Source organism: Mus musculus, chromosome 16 (assembly GCF_000001635.26).
Source record: "Mus musculus strain C57BL/6J chromosome 16, GRCm38.p6 C57BL/6J".
Lineage (NCBI taxonomy): Eukaryota > Metazoa > Chordata > Mammalia > Rodentia > Muridae > Mus > Mus musculus.
Genome location: NC_000082.6, coordinates 93,258,545 through 93,274,404, shown reverse-complemented (window position 1 = coordinate 93,274,404; position 15,860 = coordinate 93,258,545). Strand labels below are relative to the sequence as shown.

The 15,860-nt window shown below is 44.3% G+C and overlaps 1 long non-coding RNA gene across 1 annotated transcript; it reads right to left on the bottom strand.

The window, feature by feature from the left end:
* Positions 1-10,937: 10,937 nt before the first annotated feature.
* On the bottom strand, positions 10,938-12,042 carry Gm30588. Its single transcript, XR_385064.3, has 2 exons — positions 11,985-12,042; positions 10,938-11,199 (listed from the first exon to the last, which is right to left on the bottom strand). It is a non-coding gene; the product is annotated as a predicted gene, 30588 (long non-coding RNA).
* Positions 12,043-15,860: the final 3,818 nt, after the last annotated feature.

Below are 15,860 nucleotides of genomic sequence, written 5' to 3'. Positions count from 1 at the left end.
GTAGCATTTGGTCAAAAAGAAAGTGGTGGGAACGTGGGAGGTGAGCAGAGCAGGGCAGAAGAGTGCAGAAGCTGGCACAAGGGCACACGGTGCTCGAGGATTTGCAATATTTATAGCGATGAGGGACCCGTGAGAGGCGGAGGGTGACAGCGGAGGAAGGGTTGTGGCCAGAGAAGAAAGAGTCATGCGCAAAGGCTGGAGAGGATGCCTCTGTTTGTCAAGGTAACACCGTCCTTTCTTTGATTGGAGTGTTTCACGGTTGCAGTCAACTTCCGAAAATGGCTTCCCCTTTCCTTAGCATCCCATCCGGCGTCCACTTAAAGGCTGCTAGCCGCTTTCCTCGCGCTGCTGGAGTTTTCTGGCCAAGTTAGCTCTTTGAGAGACGCAAAGGAAACCCAGTAATTAGGTTCATTGCCCTCCAGTTGTCCCACAGTGCAGGTTTTCGGTGGGATATTGAAGTTTGGAGAGGACCCACCCATTCTCCCACCTATCTCTGGTGACGACCATGACCCTCAGTGGTGGTGAATGCGATGGTTCCCTGAGAGGCCAGGTGGGATGTGGGTAGGCTGTATTCTGGTGTCTCTGTCTTCTTACATCATGTATATCACTCCCTTCTTGGCTGTGGTGGAAAGGCTGCCCACCCACTGACCTGCTGCAGGGGTGCACCCATACGCCGTCCCTGACTATTACTTAATTTTATACTTTCACTTCTAAAATAAATGCAGAGCTGCTTGTCATAACATGGGCGTGGAAACCTCATTTCTTTTCTTTTAGACCAACAGAGAGTCCGTTTCTGCGATTTCTATTTTAGTGGAATGTTAGTAGTGGAAATTTGGGTTCTCCTGGTTGCAACCCTTCTTGGCTTATGGTGGTTTACTCTCTAGAAATTGTGGTTTTCCTTCTCTCTCATCTTTGTAAACATAAATGAATCTGGTAATAACAAACACTGCCAAAGTGTTTTTTTTTTTTCTTTTTTCTTTTTCTTTTTAATAGTCACACCCTCAGTAAAGAAGAGTTGTTTTTTTCCTTGAATTTCAACATAGTTGAACTGAATTTTCAGTGTGCCTTTTAAGAGATGTTTCCTTTAATGGATGTGTTGATGAGAGTGGGTTACTGTGGGTTTAGCTAATGAAGAATTAAGAGTGTCATCAATAAATTCTCACACACCAAAGTGCAAATGTCTGTTGAATTTGGCTACTGAGAAATGCTAATTGTACTATTAGCGTGCTTTAACTTAAAGCTTGATCACAAGTGTTTCTGTTTTATTCTGTTTGCCTTCCCAAGCTAACACAAGGAAAGGTTGTGACCAACGTCAAGCTGAGAATGTTCACTTCCGTTTCAAGTCCAGAACAACTAGGGTCACCTTGGAGATGATTTATGCTCTCCAAATTGTAAAACACACCACAATGACTTATTTATTACATCAGGTCCTGGAGCTTAACAAAATTCTTTTAAAAATACAAACAAGGAGGTATTGATTCAATCAGCCAGGGTGTGTGTTGACTGCACACACAAAACCCAGCCCTGCTTCTTGCAACGCCATCCCTCCTCATCTCCTCCTAGCATTACTGAAGCTGGGCTCCACTTAATCGCCATCTCATCGGCAGCAGGAAACAATTATTCTGAGTAAGCCCGCGGACCGCTCTGGTTTTTGCAGCCGATTATTTAAAAACAATATTTCCTTAAGATAACAATTTTGATAATGATGCAGGAAGGAAATATATTCGCAATTAAATGAGCACTCTTTAGCACAACAAGCAATAAAAAGCTTAACACTGAGCCGCTGTGAGTTAAATGCCGGAACAATGTTGGACAAACCCCACCGGCTTCTGCTGACACATTTATTTTTTCAGTAAATGAAGCCTGTTTAGGTTTAATGCATTTGTGGTTGACGATAGTTTAAAAGATCAATGTAAATTCGTTTTGAACTAGTAAATACGGCTTTAATGAAACTTCTAACAGCGTGCTCTCACACCTCAGGCTCCTTCATCATCCCTAGGTGACACAGCAGGGTCTTACTGGAGGCCGATGACATGCCCAGAGCATTATGAAGTGTTTGACAGATTTTATTTGATGTGTGTGTGATTTATGGGCTAGATACAAGGATTCCATCATTGCCCACTCTGCCTTCTGTCCACACTCAGTGCAAAAGGCTTCGAAGAAACCTTTGGCTAAATGTGCTTATTAATATAAAAACATGTACACCATGGATAAACTGTGTCTCAGAACTAGGATCATGGCACATTCCCACTCCACAGAATGAAGTAATGCCTGAGGCAGCGCTTTGCAAACTGTAAAGCCCGGCATAGAGGTTAGTTTTCATAATTACTGTTGTTACAGGAAACCCTGGTTTTTATACATTATTATTCTGTTTCCCTTTAACACTTAATTCAAAGAGTAAATAGAGACAAGTCATTTCCCTTAGAGCCTGCTGCAGTTTTAAATAGTTCAGAGAGTTCCGTGAAGGTTTTATTGTAAATCACATATGATGCTGTTGCTTTGTTTTATATCTATATTCTGATGTATATTTGTATTTGTGTGTGTGTGTGTGTGTGTGTGTGTGTGTGTGTGTGTGTGAAGCATACTGATATAATAAACACAACTCATTAAACTGTGTCCGCGTGAGTATTCTCCACTGGACCGGGGAATGGCAGACCGGAACTGCAAACCATTGCTTTCTGGAGTGTGAAGATGCACCCCACCCTCACCAGGCCACTCACTTTGTAGCACTCTTTGTAAATTTTTCTTTTCTGGTCTTTGAGGATGTCGGACTTGAAGAGTTTCTGTTGTTGCTGTTCCTGGTGCTTCAGAGAAAAAGTGGATGGCGCACTTCATCTCTGGCCTCAGAGACTGGAAGGCATTCATTTGTTAGATAAAAGTCAAGGCGAAATGATGCAGGGAGAATATCTGACTTCTTGAGTCAGTCCTTGAACTTGACCTTGGCGTGAGGTTGCTTGTGTGAAAGTTAGGGACAAAGTTCAAGCCTGGATATGGATCAGCAAACAAGCTCTGCAGTTAAAAATGTCTACTGCACACACAGCCTATTCCTAGGTAGGTGATAGACTTGAGTTTGCGTGTGGTAATGTAAATCTATGCCAACCGCATATTAAATGATTTTGTTGAAGTTTTGAAATCTCACAAAATAAAAAAAGAAAATGTATAAAATATGAATTTAAGAAGTTCAGCACACTTGTCACATGACTCTTAGGTCAAGGACACACCTTTTTTCTTCTTCATTTAAGTATCAAATAAACAGCGAAGAAGTTGTTAGTGATTTGAGTGAGATTTAAACAAATAAAGAGAAAATGAAATGAAAATTTAGATAAATAAAATAACTCATCACACAGTTCCTAGGCTTTGGGTGAGAAGCTAGGACAGAAAGAATAATGATCAGAAAAATACTTATTTTCATAGGCAAGTTGGACATAAAAATTGTTTTCATTGTAGAACTTAGCTGGTCTTGCAGTGTGAACATCCATTACAATAAAACACAGTGGAATTTGCTTTTAACCTGAGAGTACAAATAACACAGAAAAAAAAAAACACTAGAGAAAAATGCACAAGGAATAAACACAATTTTAGTCTAGGAGTGCTGAGATCAAGTGTCAAAGATAGCTCCACTCTTAAGCTGATTGGTATGTTTAGGACAGTGGTTCTCTACCTGTGGGTCATGAGCCCTGGGTGTGGCATACCAGATCTTTACATTACAATTCATAACATTAGAAAAACTAGTTATGATGTAGCAAAGAAATAATTTTATGGTTGCTGTCACCACAGCATGAAGCACCAAGCGTTACAGGGCTTGCAGCCTTAGGAAGGTAGAGACCACTGATTTAGAGGTTCAGTCTGCTATCATCAAGGCGGAACATGGCAGTGTCCAGGCAGGCATGGTGCAGGAGCTGAGAGTTCTATGTCTTCATCTGAAGGCTGCTAGAATACTGGCTTCCAGGCAGCTAGGATGAGGGTCTGAAATCCCACACCCACAGTGACACATCAACTCCAGCAAGGCCACATCTCCCAATAGTGCCACTCCCTGGGCCAAGCATATATGAACCATCACAATAGCAAAGACTCTTCTAAAAGTTCTGCTGCGGTAAAATCCACAGTATTCCAGAGCTCGAGTTCCCTCTTCAGGACAGGTTTCATCTCCTGAGCAGTTAACATTGTAGTGATTATAAAGCGGCATGCTTTAATTAGCTTTCTGTATCTTGCATCCTACTCCAAACATTGCCGGCCCCCATTGCTGTCTTCATTTCCAGACCATGTGATGGAGGACAAGAGAGGTCACATTCAATGCCACAGTCAGTGGAATTAAACTCAGGATCTGTTACAACTACTGCTCATTTTAAAGAAAACAAACTAGAGGCTAGAGAGATAGCCCGGCAGTTAAGAGCACTAGCTGTTCCTGCAAAGGACCCAGGTTTGATTCCCAGCACCTATATGGCAACTCACAACTGTCTGAAACTCCAGCTCTAGGAGATCTGGTGATCTCTTCTAGCCTCTTTGGGTACTATATGTGTGGTATACAGTTTTGCATGTGGGTATACTCGTGAACATAAAATACATACATAAACACAATCTATATGAATTTAAAATTATTATTATTATTGACAGTAAACATGACAGCTTTCTTCTCTCCTTTTTGTAGATTCCATATAACTGCTATTTTCTGATGGAATTAATATCTCATGGGGACATTAAGAAGCAGAGTGAGAAACTCTCATTGGCCCAGACCTGTCACTTCTTCTGAAGCTGCAGTAACTCCGTTAGCTTTCAGGAGGCTGTCTTCTTACTTTCCCAGTGTCTTTTACCTTCCTCTGTTTGTGTCAGAGCCAATGCTATCACTTCTATTGATACGTATTTTTAATTTAAAGATTGTCAAGACACATTTTAAGGGGTGGGAGTTCAACTCTTTCCTTAGGATAAGTGAAATATGTCATTGTTTCCCAAAAGCAGGGATGAACCACCATTAATGTAGATAGAAACTTAGTTATTTCCAAACTGGATTTCCAGTCTTCCCTCCAAATGTCTGAAGATTTTAATAGAAAAAATTATATGATTCTGACTCTAACCAGTAAGAACTACAGTAGCTCCTGAGATTGTAAGTAACTTCGTGAGCACATACCTAATACTGATTTTTACTTTATTTTATGGTTGTGACTGGTTTCCCTGGGTAGCCTTGAACTTGGGATCCTCCTATCTGAGCTTTCAAGTGTTGGTACTGCATGTCACACCTCAATGACCCTTCAGCTATCCCTGTGATGTTTCCCTTGGATCCTCCTACAATGTGAACTTGCACTTTGGGTGGGGAGGGCAAAGTAGAGGGCCTGTAGGCCACTTCTGGTTGGCTCCATCGGGGGCCATTTTTGATGATAACGTCGCTTTCTATCCGGGCTGCAGTTGATTTTGCAGTGTGTCGGATTCTCTCCAGACAGTTCTGTCATCTTCCCACTTAGCTTTGTTGTGGTGGCTTTAACCCTCCTCTAAGCTGTCCTCTCCCTGAGCCTTACTTTCCTAGTCTATTTGTAACCCACAACCTCTGTTACATGTGGCGCCCCACCCCAGCCCTTCCTGTATATCCCTGCTGGAGTGTAGCCCAAGCTCTGTAAATGACATGCTGCAAGGACAAAGCCAGCATTTACTCGCTTCAACACCTGCCTCTCAGCCACTGTGGGTTTGGCAAGGTGGGCTTCATAAGTGACCAGGTTATTTCAGAATGCCTGATGGGTGATAGACAGCCCTTTGAAAGCTGTACAGTGGCCAGAGGAATGGGTGGAAGGAAAAGAAAATTGTGTCGATAGATCCGTTTTGTATTCACTGGAGGAAAGGTCTGAGCAGAAGTGACAGACACAAACGTGACTCAGAATCAGTAATGCAATGGCACAGTTGCTCTGTGCGCAGGCACAGAGGCTCTGCGTGCGGGCACGGTGGCTCGGCGTAGCGTTCCCACGAATGCTGCCTTTGACTAACAGATGTGCATCCTTTAGCATCCTTTAAATTCTCGAAGCTGGCTCATAATGACCAAATGTGTTTTAATAAAGGAAAGCAGATGTTCATGTCCCTGTTATCAATCAAGATGAGCTAAGTACGGCCATAGCTTTGCAGAATATAAACGTGTTTTCTCTCTGAATTCCAGCCCATGCCTGCTTTTTTTATTTCTTTTTTTCTTTTTCTTTTTTCTTTATAAATAACAAGATGGCAGACACAAGGGCTATTAATATATATTTTTTTTAATTACTCAAAGACTGCTGCCACTGATTTAGTATCATTTAACCCAAAATGTTATTTTACCTGTCTTAGGAATTAGACATGCTAGAGCTCTACTTTTAATCCCCACAGTAAGGATCCTGAACTGAAGTACCCCAGTCTGAAACTGTGTAGACAGTAGATGAAACACAGTGCTTAACTGTGACTTTTCCCATTTAATTCTTCAAACGTGGGGCATTTCCTGAAAGATGCGGTTGTCTTGTTAGGCCTGTATCCCAAATCAGTGATGGCTGGTTAATCCTGAGTTGCTGACACACTTGGGTGTACCGAGTTTTCCAAAGTAAAGGTGTGACCCTGTAGCCGTTAATACCAGCTTCAATACTGGTTCTTTGAGTTAAACGTCAGGCTCTAACAGAGGAACAGAAGGCAGGGCGAAAGGCAGAGAGGAAGGGCTGTGGCCCTCAAAGGGAACATGGCAATCTTAGACGCCAGAGTCATCTCCAAATGTGTGAACTGCATTGAGGAATGACCCTGTTTACTGATTTAGACGATGGACAGTTACAGTCCAGGCCAAGATGGCCGACACTTTTACCTCAAGGCGTGTCTGAGAGAGTCTGAGGATGGCAATCCTGCTTCACAAGAGGAAAGAAACAGAAAGTGGATGAGGGTGTGGCGACGCACATGTGGTTTTGCTTTTTAAAAGGTTGTGAGCCTTAGGTGAAGTGACTGATGCGCCACGTAGAAATCTGAATAACGATTTATGGAGACCACATATCTATACGTTTACAGATATAGCTGATTCTCGTGTCTCAAAGACTACAGAATTGCAGAGGTTGGCTTTTCATCTGGCTGATCATATTGAGGAATATTTCTAAGGTAACCACTTCTATCAGTTGCAAAGTATGGACCCAGAGCCATTCCATTTCTCTACGTCAATGCTTATCAATCTAAAGCATAAGGAACATTCCGTGTGGCCAGAGGGTTGCTGGTTAAAAATGTAAAGATGCTGTCACGAAGCACGGGAGACATTTTGAGAGCCATCTCAACAATGCTGCCCACACTCTCAGGGAAAACAAACATAAGCAAGGACGAGGAGAGAGAGATGACGTCCAGTTAGCATCTAACAAGCTTTGGCTGGTGGTGAATGAGGTCAGTCTCAGGTTCCTGCTACCATAGCTGGCAAGCAGTGTGGCAGGACACAGCGGCTGTCTCCAGTGCTGTGAGCATCAGTCAGCCCATCCTTGAGGGAACTTACTCTGATCACTGGAGCCACTTAATAAACAACTACTCCTCCCATGCCTGTAAGACTCATCTGCCTGCCTTAAGGACAGACGCCATCTGCTTATAAAACCTGAAAAACCTTGGGTTAGAAAAGAACATCATTAAAAAAAATGTAGATCAGGGTTGGGGCTGGCATAGAGGGTAAAGTGCTTGCCTGGCAAACTGTGTTTCCTAGAACCTGTGTGCACAGGCCTGGAGTCCCAGCATCGAGGAAATGGAGACAAGAGGATCCTGGGGCTCCCTGGACAGTACCCTAGCCTCCTTGGTTGATAGTACCTGATACATGCTCAAGGTTGTCTTCTGCCCACCCTCTACACACACACACACACACACACACACACACACACACACACACACACCATGGGGTAGGGAAAGGGGAGTGGGAAAGGAAAGGGAAGGGGTGAGGGGGAGGAGAGGGAGACAGACAGAGAGACAGAGAGACAGAGACAGGCAGAGAGAGAGAGACAGACAGACAGATAGACAGATTAATTTTAACTTTTTGGTCATCCCCCTCTGTACAGGGCTGCGGGTAGAAGTCAGGAACTCTGTGGAGAACCTGCCCCTTCGCCTCCTCCTGCAGCTGGCTCCTCCCTGACAAACTGTGCTGAGCAGCAGCAGACCACACTATCTCTTTAAGTCTTTTCCTGAAGCATGGGAGCTATCACGGGCATTAAGAGGACCTGATTAACTTGCTGTTGCCTGCTGAAATAAACCTTGTTTATATAGAACCATCTCTAACCTCTATGCTAACCAGAGTATAGATTAAGGTGCGCCCTGGGAAAGGCATAGTAACTATGGGTCTCCATCTCTTCATCAGTCTCTCTCAGAGCCTTCTCTCTCCAGTTGATGATATGAAGCCAGGACCAGAGACAATTGCTCACCTCCTCACTTACTGGAAAAGGCCACAGATTTTATGAAGATTAGAAAATTTCCCCCACCCCATTTGTCTCTCCCGTCCTGTCCTGTGTCTCTGTGGTCTCCCCTTCCAATGGTGAGAAAGAGTTCAGATGGTTCCCTCTTCCTGTAATAATCATGCATATGCCCAGCTGGGGTGGCTCCCAGCCTCATGAATTTGCAGAGTGGCCTTGGAGAGGCTCCCTGTTGTCTTGGGGACAATTGCCAAAGCCGCTCTGAGGAGAAACAAATTATGGAGGAGAAGGACCACTCACACATCAGACAGGATCTGTGCTGGGAGCTCGTGGTCACGCACCCTCCACCCCTTCCTTTGCTCTTTTTCTTACACAGTGTCCCCTGACCATTGTCCCACCCTCATGAGTGTGCCCAGTTTGGATCAACACACATCTAGTTCTCTCCAGGACTGCTGAGCCCAGCTCTGCCATGTTAGTGGTGGGTGACACTGGGTACTGGGTGGGTCTAATCTCTTCTCTCCTTTCTTGAATTTTTAGGATCCAAGTGAGTATTAGTGGGTAAAAGGCAGAAGAGAGACAAAGACTCAAGACATTAGTGAGAGGACCAGGTTGGGGACTGTAGCCTGGGCATGTCAAATGTGCAAGAATGTCCCCATCCCTACCCTCTTGATGTCTGGCTGCCTGCACAGGCAGATGCCTACAGTGTGATTCCTCCTGGCAATGCTCTTCAGCTTAGGCAGAGTCCCTTCAAGAGGGAGCCCCCCTCACCAAGGGCTGACGCACTTCTGCTGGGATCGATGCTGTGGAGCCTGCATTGGTGAGTAGCTAAGCAGCTTGTCTCAGTTTAGCTGACAATACTTATGGATTAGGGTGCCAAGGGCAACAAGAATAAATGGCAACATCTAAATAAGCAAAGGAAAAAAAGGCAGCAAAAAAGGCTGGGAGCCTGGCAGAGCATGAAAGCATCTCTGAGCTGCTTGATACATTCTTGCCAGAGTCCTCACTGTGCACCTGAACTCCTCCTGGGAGCCTCGCTGGCCTGCTGGCCTTGCTGGCCTCCTAGATTTTTCTGTCACCAGTCTTCTCACAGTCATCCCATCTTCTTCACATTATCTTCCCTGTGCTCCGTGCTCCCCATGCTGCATCCAAGGAGCCTCTCATCATCTAAGAATGACCAGAATCTAATGTTCTACAGAAAATCAATCTAACATCTGTCTTTGTTATCACTAAAAATCCATGATTGGCCATCACATGTGGGTCGTGACTCCTTCTGTGGTCTGGGGAGTGAGAGTAGCTCAGATGGCCATCATCCATCTGATCTTCAGCTGCCTGCTTGCCCCATTATCTTCCAGATATTTTTTTCCTGTCATTGGCCACTATTAAAAGTAGAACCAAGAAATAATTACTACCCAGCAGCCTTGAGCTATGCCTGGGATATATTGACGGAGTGAATAATTTATCCCACTGTTAGAGCATGCAAGAACAAATACCAGTAGCTTCATCGACATCTGAGATCGTCTTAAATGAGAAAGTGTATTCCACAGTTGGGCTCACATTTGGGCTGATATTTTATTGTGTTTTCATCTTGTTTCAGTAGATTTTTTTGATGGAATGCCCTGAAATCTATGCATGAGTCACTGTGGGCTTGATTGAACCAGAATGAGATATGGCTGGGAGAATGGTCTCTTTGAAAACTCCTGATTGTGTCTTCTGAATTGTTTGGCTCACTCCCCCCAAGTTCTTTCTGTTTTTCCTCTTCTTCTACCCTCCACTGGGAGCGAGTCTGTGCCCACAAAGCCCTCTGTGGTGTGGCCCTTCCACCCCCATCTTGACTTAGAGAAAGAGGAGCATTGTTTGACTGTGAGGCATGAGTCTTCTCAGAAGCCACCCAGGCCCCGTCCACAGGGGTGATGGTTGTCACTGAAGAATGTTTACCACAGGGTGGGTTCAGATGACAATGGAGAGATTTGGTTCCACAAACACTGTTAGATTTGTTAGCAATGACTCTAGAGCACCTGGCCTTGAGGCAGCACAGATCATTATCACATAAAAGAAAAAGGTAGAAGTCTTTTATGAACCTGAAATCAAAGTCTCAAGCCTTTTAATAAAATGATTAAAAAAGATAGAATATAAGTCAGACACACTGTTTCCACTCTTCATGGTGACTTGAAGACATTATTTATGAAGTGTCACCTGTATACAACTGGTGAAGCTGTCACAGAGCCAGCAATGCTCTCTTTTTCTCCTGTCCCCTCTTTCTGGGCTGCCGCTGCAGCTCTCATGGACTGCGGCTCTGCCCCGTCTGTTTATGTGTATAACTCCACACTAACAAGCTCTGGTTCTAATCTAATAACTCTGCCCTGCAGGCACAGGGGAAGCTCAGGTCTACCATTTTCAGGGGCTAGGCAACAATAAATTTCACAAGGTTTTCTTGACATTAATTGGTTTGAGTTGGTGTGAGACATTCTAGCTCCTGGCTCATTTGTCTTCTACAGTCTTTGAATTGGTCAGTTCTCAGGCCAGCCAGTCATGCAATCCCATGATTCCCGGGCTTAACAATATCTTAGAGTCATTGGTGACTCAATCACACTTTAGTTTATTGCTCAATAAAATAATAAATAACAATACGCTTAGAGGGTTAACTAGGTTGCTTTTCTCCAGGGAGAACATAAAGCTTCCTAGTGTGGAGAGGAGTGTGCTTTCAGAGAAGTGAGTCCAGATGCCTTCGGGCCCTAACAAAAGGCTCTTTCCAGAGGTGCAGCTACCAACACCTCAAGCCAGTTCTAAGAGCCAGCTTTAGAGTTGCAGAATCAAATGCGGAGAACTCCGGTGATGGTTGCTCCTACAAGGGAGAGGTACATATATGCACATACAATCACCTTCTAGCTCTTGTGTTACCATCAAGCTATGAACCCATTACAAATGAGCCCACTGACTACCGTGGTCAAGGTGACAAGATGATCCGTTTGGGGAAGACTCCGGATTCACCTACGTACTGTGCTTCTGTTCCTAGGGTTTTGTCATGTTCATTGTGTATGCATGCGTCAGGGATATGATAATGAAACTCCAAGCTAGTTTTCCCATGGGCCCTTAAGATATTTAAATTGGTTACAAAATCAGTGTTATCTGAAGAAGGGGGCCATTAAAAAAAATTAAAGCTACTGAGAACTGAAGCTTCCTTAAAATAAAATGACAAAGATTAGAAATGTAGCTCAGTTGGTAGAGTGCCTGCCTGCTACTTGGAGGCCCTGGGCTCTGGTCTTAGCATGGCTCAAACTGGGCGTAGTGCTACATGCCTATAATCCCAGAATTCTGTGTAGACACAGAAGGATAAGGCCAGCCTATCCTTTATGACCTTGTCTCTATAAAACTAATTAAATAAAACAAAACAAAATCCAAATATAAGATTGGTATGGTAGCGAATGCCTGTAATACTAGCACTCGGGAAGAAACAGGGAAATTGGGAATTCAAGGCTCTCTTTGGCTTGAGCTACCTTGAACTCTTTCAAAACAAAACAAAAACACCTCAAACCAAACCAAATCAAACCAAATTAACAACACAGGCAATCACAATGATTAGAAAGTATCCTTGAACTTGGATCTTATGGCAAAGTCAAATTTCCAAACCTATGACATGCAGACTTCTTGCTTCTCTGTACAGATTGGTGATAAATAGCTCCAGGGCCACATCCAGCCCAGGGCAATGGCAGTCCAGGCCAGCTGTCATGGATACTATTATTAGGTCATCACCATAGGAAAGCTTTCTTTCCAGATATTTCTCCACTACACTTTATTCTGTCAACATTCACTGTAGGTGACTGCCGAATTTATGAAGGAACTGTGAACTTCAACATCTAATTAAAAAACAAAACAAAACAAAACAAAAGTCTTCTAAAAATCCTGCAATAGCCACCTGCTCTTTTACCCACATCATGTCCTCCTGTTGCTTTTTGGGAGGTGCTGCCCAAACATTGTCCTTCATGTTCTTTCTGTGCCTGTGTGGTGGCTACTAGAGACTTTGGTCCACCCCCTTTCTGACTTTGCCTGCGCTGAGGGGCTGAGCCAACAGCCTAGATTTCATGAGTGTTTTACCTACATGTTTAGACATGGGGTCAGTTTGGATCTTATATCAATTGTTGTGTTCATTGCTGTAACCAAGAGATTCATAAAAAGCTAGTTAGGGCAGGAAGGACTTATTCTGGCTTATAGTTTGAGGGTGCAGTCTATCGTGGTGCGGCTATCATGGTTTCAGGGCATAAAGCAGCTGGTCACATGGCTCCAGCTATCATGGAGCAGAGAGACAGGAACACAGTTCTCAGTTCACTTTCTCCTTTTGATTCAGTCTGGGATCACAGCCCATGGATGGTGTTGCCTGCGTTCAGGGTAGGTCCTACCCCTTAGGTAGAGCTCCATGGAAACCTTCTCATCTGTACACCAGAAGACGTGTTTCTATGGTGATTCTAAACCCCATCAAATCGATGATGGGGGTGAACCATCACAGTCTTTGGATCAGCTTGCATGTATACCCAGGCATCCACGAGGCAGTTTTAGAGCATGCATGTGTACCCATGTATCCATTTAAACAACGATTTCCCAGAGAACAGTTGGTTTAGCATTGGTAAGAACTCGGTAAGCCATGTGACATTCCTCTGAGCAAAAATGAATGCAGAAGTTTGAACTGGCATTTTTATAAATGTGGATCTGAGTCCCAGGACACCTGTTGCAATTCCCAGTGAGTTGCACCAAGGACACGTGGTTAGATACAGAAAGACAGACCGGTTATTAAGAGAACAGAGGTTGTTGGCTAGTGAGCAGGCAAAGAACCGAGTATGGCTACATGCACTAGCCAGTGATGAGCCCAGGCTCAATTGCATTAAGGAAAGCATTTTAGGGGTCCTTAAATAACAAGCCCATAATCACTTCTTCCAAATGAACCCCACACATTTACCAAGTGACAAATGGCTTGGGGTGACCCCCCTCACTTTCTCTAGCTCCCCTGGATGCTAGGGAGAATGGGGTTCTGTTGTTTCTCTATCCCACATCTGTTACAGTCTGCCCCGGGGGCCTTGGGCAGCTCTCTGACACTCATGCATGCACCCCTGGTTTCCTGTTTCTTTCTCATTTTTTGTTTGTGGAACTGTAGGCCATGCTTCCTTGAGGGTGAGCCTGCAGTCAAGCAGAAAGCACTGCAGACCTTCACCTGCCCTTTTGACTTGCTTTCCTGGCTGCAGAGTGCATAGCAGGATACTTGCTTGTTAGGGTGAAAGCAAGGTTGTGTGTCATGATCTCTCTCCCTCTTTCTCTCCCCCACTCTCTCTCGCCTCACCCCCTATCTCTCCTACTTTTATAAAAACTTTATTTGAGTGATGTCATTACATGGATGTGGGAGATGCATGGTGAACTGGAAGGGGGTGGTTGCGTGTTCACATGAGGAGATTCCATAGTAAAGTCTTCACAATGGAGAAGAAGTCAATGAGCCTTTGTATCCAGGGAGCCCTTCCCAACATCCAAGGAACGTGAAGGAGAGGTATCTCGTGGCTTTTGAGCAGGGAAAACTGGTACCCTAATGGTTTTGCTTAAATTGTTGGTTTGGGCTTGCATCTGTCTTCGTACAGGAAGTTACCTTGATTTGCTCCACGAAGCTGAGACTATTTAGAGGCTCTGTGTTGGCTACACACAGGAAAATCAGAGTCAAAAAGGAAAGGAATCAACTTTGATGGTAACAGAATAAAAGAGGAGGAGGAAAATAGACCCCGAGAGGCTAGAGATGACCCAAGAGGCCACGGGCAGGCCTACCTCAGCACTGCAGGCCTATGGACAACCACTCATGTGCATGTGCCTTCACCAAGCGCATTCTGTGCCATTCAATTACATCTCAGCAGAGCTCTTTCAGAATGAATACAAGAGCTGGGCCTGTAACTCAGTTGGTAAAGTCCTTGCCCAACACAGTCAAAGCCCTGGGTTCCATCCCCAGCACCATGTAAAGTCAGTTTGGTGGCACACGCCTGTAGTCCCAGCACTCAGGTTGTACAAGGAGGGGGATCAGAATCAAGGCCATCCTCAACTACATAGCAAGCTCAAGACTAGCCTGGGATTTATGAGACCAACTTCCATAAGCAAAAGGATAAAAAAGGAAGCACACGCATGCCTAATGCCCAGCCAAGCTGGTTGCGTGGCCGCAGTGTGACTCCAAATGCCACCCCGGAGAAAGTTAAGTCCTCTAACTCATTAGCAGATCCATGGACGGATTACTTTGCATAAGTGTTCTTTCTGGGTGGGAGCAAGGAGTGCCTGGCTTGATGCAGAATGGAAGAAAATGGTGTCCTTGGGGAAGACAGGATCCGTAGATGTATAGTTTAAAGGGTCTGACTGGAAGAGTGCAGGAGAAGATAAAGCCCTGGTAACTTGTAGACGTTGTTGATTCTTCTTACACTCTATCCTGGGGATTTACCTTGGTATTTATAGGAAGTTCCCACAGAACAGAGCTTCCTAAAGTATCTCTTGGTGTTGACGATTATGGAATGTGACTCATCCAGCTGTGGATACACTGTCCCCATTCAGCTTATCTAAAAATATATTCTTGAAAATAAAAAAAAAACTAAAGATTTGCAGTGAGGAAAAAGAAAATTAGATGGTCAAGTGCTTTTTAAGAGGGTGTAAACTCCATCTCCTCTCAGACAGTCACCATTTATGACAGCATACAAATGTCCTGAGAAGGTCTGCAGTGGGCTCCTTAAGTTGATACTTAGCTCAGTGTCTCTCATACCTAATGTTCCATTGATCTTTTTTCAAATATCACACACTAGCAGGGTAAGTCTTGGGAAATATCACTCCACACAGAAGCCACACCACACAAGAGCAAAGCCAGCCGACGGGGAACCGGCATGACTGTACTATGCTGTTCATGCTTGCCTTTGGTTTGTAACGGTTAGTTCTCTCCTCTGATTTGGGAGAGTATTTTGGCTTGGTCCTGTCGGGATCTGGGAGCCTATGCTGTCTTCTGTTTGTCAAAAGCCATAAAAGATTGAGCAATGCTCACTCAGCAACCACAAGATGCATCTAGGGAATTGGCACTGTCAGATGGAGATATTAGTCTTTGGTGGCCTCGCTGTGGTAATTAAAACCTAATGATAATGCAAATGCTAATGAAATTAACAATACAACTGCAATTAACGAGGCTTACGTGCATAATCACTGGCCCGATGCCTCTGGTGAAGCATCTTAGTTAACGGCAACCTTTCTTTAGGATATGAGGTACCATGGTGTGTGAACTTTTCGAGGCAGTTCCCTGCCTCGTGCTTAGTAATGGGTGCTGTCACGGAACTGTTGAGAACTGTTGAGCACTGTGCTGTTTCTGGCGATTGTAACTTCTAAATGACTGTCACAAATACTACCAGTGTTCCATGTTGACTAGGGGCTTAGCAAGTATTGGACAGGAGGGAGGAAAATGAAGACAGTAACATGAGGTGTCACCACGGCAAGTAAGTAGCACAAGTTCCAGGG